The following is a 7,844-nucleotide window of genomic DNA, read 5'->3' on the forward strand; positions in this document are numbered from 1 at the left end:
GAAACAGCTTGATCTGTGTCTGGGGAGCGAGCCTCGACAAAGTTACAGAAAGTCTGTTAAGATCGGCAGACTGGGCCGCCGGCCGCTGCCAGAGGCTCATGTAAATGAGAGTCAGGCTCTGACTGAGACCGTCTTTCAATCCTGCAGGGTGTCAAACATAAAGGCTGTGGGCCAAAAGTGGCCAACCCGAGGGTTTTTTTCAGGTCAGATCCAAGATGCTGCAAAGTCAAAAAAAAAATGGACAAAGGAAAAAGATCGTTTCTTTCAATAAAGCAGCTGCTGGACTTCGACTTGAACTGTTTTAATAAGATTAACTGACGTTACTGAGAATTATCTATTTATCTAGCTCTTTTTTCATATATATATTTTTTTTTATTGTGATGGTTGCCATGGTTTGAACCTTTATTAAGGTCCATTGAAATACCTGAAGAATTATATTTTCTACTCTATCAAGTCATGGAAGGTTATTTAAATTTTTGACGTATTCTGTGACTTTTTAAAGACTGTAACACCAAATACACTTTCTCCTTTTTTATTGCAAAACCAGAGAGAGACAATAATGGACTGCCGGCACTATTTTTCAGCCTGAGGAGTTGATATAAAGTAAAGTCTGCAATAAGTAGGTTATCATTTCACTATTTCAGCCCCATTAAGACCAAACAGGCCTGTATGTGGCCACAGAATCAGAATAAAAGTATATATTTATAGAAAAGATTGACATCAGGAGCAAAAAAAAGCTTGTGTGAAGAAAACATTTGGTGAGAAAATATAAAAAGAATGTCCAGAAAATGTACCCTGCAATGCTAAATTACACGTTATGTAAAGATAAGTGTGCAGTTTCACCACAAAGTAGCCTAAAAAAAATAGAAATCTAGCGAGACACAAAATGTAAATGCTTCCTGCTATTTTTATCACTTCCAAAGAAAGCTGGAGAGCGAAGGGCTGGGCATGTCTGAGAGGAGGAAATTATGGTGGACGGAGTGAGATAAAAGGGAGGCGCCAGTCTGAGAGAGGAGGGGAGAAGAAGAAGGCCTGGCTGGTGGCGGGAGGCGGCGGCGGCGGCGGCGGCGGCCGAGGAGTGCGGTCCTGGCTCGTGGTTTTTCCTCTCAGTGCGAACATCGCAGCAGACTTCTCAACAAGCAGGAGCAGACAAAATAGACCCTTCAAAATGTGAGAGGCCACGCTGGTGCCGCGCAGCCGGAGAGCGCAGACCAAAAAATATACAACGGCGTGTGACACCGAGTGCGTGCTGTTAAGTGGAAATTATTGTCGCTGTGACTGCGCCTGTCAAGCACGTTCAACTTCAGTTCCCCCCTCTGGTCGTTCGGCATGACCTAAACAGCTCACATGCAGGGGAACCAAGGCCGATCCCTCCTCAGGAAGAACTTTAACTGTATTGTTACACTCCTGGTTTTGTGCAGACTAAACAAACAATCCATTATGGAAATAGGAGTGCTTACCTTCGGAGCAGGGGGAATAAATATACAGCTTCTTCTAAGTTTTATCCCCACCTCAGGGAAGGGTGTAATTTCCCTACCTTGCATCGTGATAAAGCTTCTCAAACAACATACCAGACAAAATGCAACCAATAAAAGTCTTTAAAACTGAAATAAAATCGACAGCGTCGAAGCATTTTTAAAAACTTCCACCTCGGGAGAATCTCCAATTTGCATTTTTAGAGGCTCTGAGCAATATTGTCATGTAAACGGGGGTCTGGAAATAGTAGATTTTCTATTTATAGAAAATCGTCAGACTTGTAACTGTTAACAAATCCCATTTATTGTCTGCGATTTAATTCCCGATTTACTGAGGTTTCATGTTTATGCAAATAGATGTGCTGCATTTTGTGTGTGATTTACTAAGAATAACACGATAAGTGGCTCCATGGAAAAGCATGAGGGCGTCATGTGCTTTGCTCCGCTCACACGAGAATGAATTTTCTGCAAACCGCATTGACATGTGGAGTTAAATGCGTAAGTGGAGTAAATTTATAGATATATACCCCTCTCGTTCATGACCACGTTACATCATATTAATCACTTTTATTGGTATTTTCACCAAAATATGAAGATGTGTTTTCAGAATATTGTCATTATTATTGCTTTTTTTGTCTAAAGGTCTTGCATTTTTACCCAGATTTAACTTATTTTATATCCATCTGCACAGTTAGATTTACTTCATTTCCAAATTGTGACATAAAAATTCAACCCCCTTCCACACACACACGTTTTGCATGCTTTAAGATGTTTACACTCTTTAAATCTGCTGCTCGAAAGTGTGTCTGAAGTGGAAGGAAAATTAAGATCCCTCAAAAATTTCTCAAATTGACATTTACTCCATCCCCTCATTAAAAGCTGTGCAGCTGGTCGATATGCAAATGAGGTTTCACCCCTGAAGTGCTGGGAAGGAGACGTCTTACGTTTCAGACAGAAAGTTGATTCTCGGTGCGCAGGAGGTTCGCACGTCGTGTTTAACCAGGATCAAACACCAGACACATGTGTCGGCCAACTCTTCATGATGTTTGAGAGCGCAGATTTACTTTCCTCCTTTGGTAAATCAATGTTTAAAAAACAGGCCTCTAGTTTTAATCTATGGACAAACAGCGCACTGCGCCGTAAAGCTCCAACCTCAAACTGTGAGGAACTAAAGGGAGTTTACAAATACCGCCGACGACAACGGAGTGACTGAATCTCGTCTTTCAAATAACGACTTAAATGATTTATACATCATATCAGCTAGAAAAGAGTCTGCTGCTGTGATGATTTTTTTGGACTGTTTTTTGCTGATTCAGCTCATATCATGATCTCTTTCTCAGATGTAGAAAGCAAGATAAGGCCAATAAAGTTTAAATACATACGAAAATATACATACAGGATGAATTATCTGCAGCAGAATGATTAAAACAATACAAAGAAATCACACTGAGGCTGATACCAAAGTGAAAATGATTCATCGTTAATTATACTGAAAACCTTTTTTTGGTGGACTGCAACATCTATGCATGACGTCAATATTAATAAGAATCAAAAATTAATACTGATCTGTTTCAGAAGAAGATCCAGTATTAAAACACCCTGTGGTATCTTTCTTAATGCATTCTGCTGCTTATTTAACCCATCGCAGCCATTAAAGTTTAATCCTCCCATACGGTGGCTGTTTGGCTGGTTTCACACCAGCCTCATCGTGGTTTGTATCAGTGCTGCTTCCCGTTGAGGTTTACTGTTTGGTAGATCACCTCAGGATTTCTTCTTCTCTCCTTTGTTTCACAATTCATTGTGTTTTTGATCTCACATCCTTCACCTCCAGCTCAATTTCCCCAGCACATGATATCTTTTTTAATTTCATTCCTGCTATCGAGACAATTTTTGCTGCTTTGCAGGGGTTTAAGATTAGAAAAATAAAGTATAAGAAAACAGCATATGTTGGCGGATACTTGCACATTTTCAGTCCGCGGCTCTCGGCACTTCTGAAGGAAAGAGGGCCGCAGGACGACAAGGCTTAAAACAGAAGGGGAAAGAAAAGGAAGAGGAGCGGCTGAAGTATTGCTCAGAAAAAAACAAACTGTGGTGAAGCTGAAACAGAGCCGTGCACACCGACACACACACACACAGGCGTGCACACACACCTGCAGGCGGCGGCTGCACAATGCGGCCTTGTTAGACCCAGTGAAAGCGGAGCCAGTGTTTCGGGGCAATTTTCCAGGGAGTTGCCACACGAAGCGAGGCCCACCAGTCAACCACAGAGCGGAAAGTTGGACAAACAGGAGCGACTGAAGGAAACACTCGAAGGTGTTTTTCACTGCTTCGGTCAAAGACGCACGGAAACACTCAGCGCCGGCAGCGAGCGGCCGGCCGTCCAGAGCCACCGGTTCACCGGGAGCTGAGGAAGCGTGGGAGGACACGGAGGGGAAGGAAGCTGCCTCCTGCTCCTCTCCACCTGCACATCCTGAAACGAGCCCGGCCGCCGCCGCGCGCTGGAAGGAGCAGCAGATTTCACGTGCGGGTTAAATATAGTGCACAAGTTTAATTCTGGGGTGGATTATGTGTCATTAAATGCTCTGGGCGTTTGATTCATCGTCTGCGGCACTCCGCGCGGTTCAAGGCGAGTTTACGTCTTCGGCGCACTCGACCTGGAGTTACCTCGTCGATCGGCTGCTGTTTGCCGTCTCTGGTGAACTGCGGCTGACGGCTGCTCCCGTGACCGATTCGTCTGTTGACTGATACTGATTATCTTGGAGTGTGAGGACGATCAGGAATAATGAGGGAAGCCTGTTAAAAGCAGATATGCTGCAATGCAGCTCTCTGAATCAGAATGAGCCACGACTATTTTCATATGCACACCGGCTGCCAGCCAGAGGCAAGCAACCAAATTATACACAGCATTTTAATAAATGTCAGAGTATTCACTGATTTGGCTTTAAGTTACAGTCATGGGGGTCCTTCAGTAACAGCTGCATAATCTCTTATTTATCTCAGTCAATTACATCAGGGAGCTGTTTTAACTTATGAAGAAAAAACACAAAGGCAGGAGATCACTTCTGAGGAGGAAGAAATGAGGCCTGAGTTTGGTTGGAATTATTTCTGAAGCCAACAAAAAGCTTCCGGCGTCTCTCTCAGTTTGTTACAAGTCTGTCCATCCATTTACACATCATCCATCTAAGCATCCATCCATCCATCCATCTGTTTATCTATCATATCATCCATCCATCTAAACATTTATTTATCATCCATCTATCTCTCCATCCATCCATCCATTCATCCTATTTATTCATCATCTACTATCCCTCTATCCACAGCCATCAATCGTCGTTTATCCACTCATCCATCCGTCCATCATCACCCCCCACCCATTTACCCATCCACCTACCCAGCAGTCAATCTATCCCTTCACCCATCCTTCCACTCATCTGTCCATCCATCTATACGTTTCTATTCAGCATCAGTCAATAATGTATTCATCATCCATGCAGCTACCCTTCTGTATATTCATCCATCCATCCATTCATTTATCCATTATCCATCGATCCACCGGTCATCCAATCTCCCATCCATCTATGCACTCGTTTATCCATCCATTTATCCCACAGTCATCAATTCATACATCTCTCCTTCCATCCATCAACCCCGTCAGTCATATAAAGTATCTCTCATCGACCATCCATCTGCCTGCTCGTCCATCCTGTCTTCTACCCATCCATCCATTTATTTATCATCCAGTCGGCGTTTCTCTTCAGTCAGTCATCCCTCCGTCTTCTTATGCATTCTTTACTTTAAGTACAGCTGATAAGCTGTCACCTACAGCCTCCACATCTCATCCTGAGGGACGTCTGAGTCGTTCTCTGGCCAGCTGAAACAAGGAATCTCTCTATCTCGAACCAGCTTCAGTTCCCAGGATTCTGCCCCTTCACCAGGAACAAACCTCCATCCTGACCTGGAGGGGGGAACCTTCAGTTTGATGGTGGCCTAATTCTCTGCTCGCCACCTGTGGATCAAACTTCCAGAACTCCTGAGGTTGGCTCAAGCTGCCAGCTCATTTTTCTCAGGCTGCACAGCACTGACACTGCAGTTTCCCAGTGAATCTCCCTCGATCTCACAGTCAGGATCATCTGTCACTGCTTTTCTGTTGGTCCCTCGCTGCTTTTCAAAGCAGGTTCTGTAATTCTTTAACCATCCGTTTGCTTTCTTCCAGTTTTTGCTTTCATTTATCTCACACAACTCTAATATTCCTTTTATATTTCATCCTAATGCATTTGGAGGTCCTTGTAAAGCAACTTAACTGTGCTCTGTAAATATGCTTGTTTTGCCCAATCAGATGCCTCGCACAAACTAATTGCAAATTATCCAAACTAATGCTTTCAATCTGTGATTTTATGTTTGACTAAATCCTTGTCAAAAATCCTGTTTGTTTTATCAGGAAAAAAAAAACAAATAAAGCTTTTCTGATTGCTTGCAACAACTGCTTTATGTTCTGTTTATTGAATTAGAAAAAGCATTCAGTCATTACATCCATTAATAAATAATTTAGATTAGATTACACTGAATGTGTTCCTGCTGATTTGGCTTTAATGATATCATTTAAACACACACTGTATTCTGCCTGTTTACTGGGATACTTTGGCACAGTCATCCGTTAAACTTTATTTTTGAGATGCCGAGTTAAAATTTCAGCTTGTGACTGTGTGGAGCCGCATTGTGTCATAATTAGCATTTTGTTCATTCATTTTTGCATCAGCTGGCCAGACAACACCAACATCGGTCAATTTAACAGCAACACACACACACAGCGGCTTTCCCAGAGAGCAACACTTCTTCAAAGCCGCTCCAGCATTATAACCTTCATAAAAGTTGCAGGACTCTTATCTTTGTGTATTTACTGTAATAAACCTGCCACTGGGCGTTTATTATCACGTTGGAGTGGCCTAAAAAAAAGAGAAATGTGGGCAGCAGTTAAGAGGTCTGAGTCAGGGTTGACACTGAGCAGCTCCTCCTGAAGGAAGCGTTCCAGTGTGTTCAGCATAGTGGCTCCATGCACTGCAGGAGGGTTTGGTTTTTCTTTTCTTTTTTCAAGCTTGGAAAAAATGTCAGAATACTGTTACTTATTCAGGTGTGCTGGAGCAAGCAGTGCATTGTGGTCCATTGTGGTTCCTGTCAGTGGATATAAAATGCCCTTTCTCAACCGGTGAGGGTTCATTTCTCCAAGTCTGAATCAGAATAAAATGAAAACAAGCATGTTCAGGGTCACTCTGGTAGTAAGAAGACACAAACACACAATAAATCTCAGTCAGGGTTTCCTGTTTTTGTCCACATTTACACATATATCTCTTATTAGTTCAGCAGTGGTTGCTGAAATGTTAAAGAGAGCAGCTTCATCTGGAAGAATTTAAGACTGCTGCTAACCTGACATAAGGGCACATTGTGTGGCAGTGAATTCCTGCACTTTCTGCCAGAAAGCCACGGCTTTGAGGAGTCAGCGAGGGCTTGAGTTCCTGTAACCCCTCGAGAGGAAGAAAAAGAAAAAGAAACCCTGATGGGAGGGAATAAGCTGAGGAATGGTTGGTATTCTGAAATGTTTATTTCTGTCAGCTCCGTCAAGGTCCAGGGAAACATCCCTCAGCCAATCAGAGAGCTCCCTTCTCACACATCACCACATTTCAACCATCACAACAAGTGAGAGTATGGCTACAGGGAAACACACTGCCCGGCGTTCAGGAGGGAGAAGAGATCAAGCACGATTAAAGTAATCCCACCCCGAAGTACACCCACCGAGGCGTTCATGAGCCAGTTCACACCACAGAAGTGATGTTGGGATGTTGTTTATCCCTTCTAATTAGACAAACTCAGCCCACCAAAGCTCACGATTTATTAAATCTGAGTCCCTTAAACGAGGTCACTCAGATCAGATTTAGGGCTACAATACAGAAGAAAGAGGAGAAATCACGTGCTTAAAACACAAGCTGAACAGTAAAAATAAAACGGACTCACCCCTCACTGAGCTCACACTCTGCTCTCTCCCCGTCTGTCCTTCTTCTTCACTCAGTGTTCGACAAAACTTCACAAGTTGGTGCTTTCCTCAGACTCCCTCCCTTTTTCCTCCCTCTCTCACTTTTCTCCCACTTTACAAGGATGCACGTGTGACCCTCAGCAACCTGGCCAGCAGCGAAATGGCGACATCTGGTGGTCGTGAGGGACACTACAGGGGAGCAGCCGCACGCTTCCGGGCTCATTTGCTTTGGACTCAGAAGGTGATTTAAAAAGCACAATCCCGAAAACAAATGACTTCATATATCAAATGCAAATAGTTTAGCTCCCCTATAAATACTATGAGTGTTTACTTGCAAATATTCA

General features: G+C 43.2%; 1 protein-coding gene across 1 annotated transcript in view; it reads right to left on the reverse strand.

Moving 5' to 3' along the window:
* The window catches only part of tspan4a (tetraspanin 4a), a 238,022-nt gene extending 230,445 nt beyond the window's left edge, over nt 1-7,577 (reverse strand). The window contains exon 1 of the mRNA XM_030085468.1: nt 7,482-7,577. The gene's annotated coding sequence lies outside the window, so the exon portion shown is untranslated. The remainder of the gene's footprint in view (nt 1-7,481) is intronic.
* Between the last annotated feature and the right edge of the window lie 267 nt (nt 7,578-7,844).

The sequence above is a fragment of the Salarias fasciatus genome, chromosome 1 (assembly GCF_902148845.1).
Source record: "Salarias fasciatus chromosome 1, fSalaFa1.1, whole genome shotgun sequence".
NCBI classification, from domain to species: Eukaryota; Metazoa; Chordata; class Actinopteri; order Blenniiformes; family Blenniidae; genus Salarias; species Salarias fasciatus.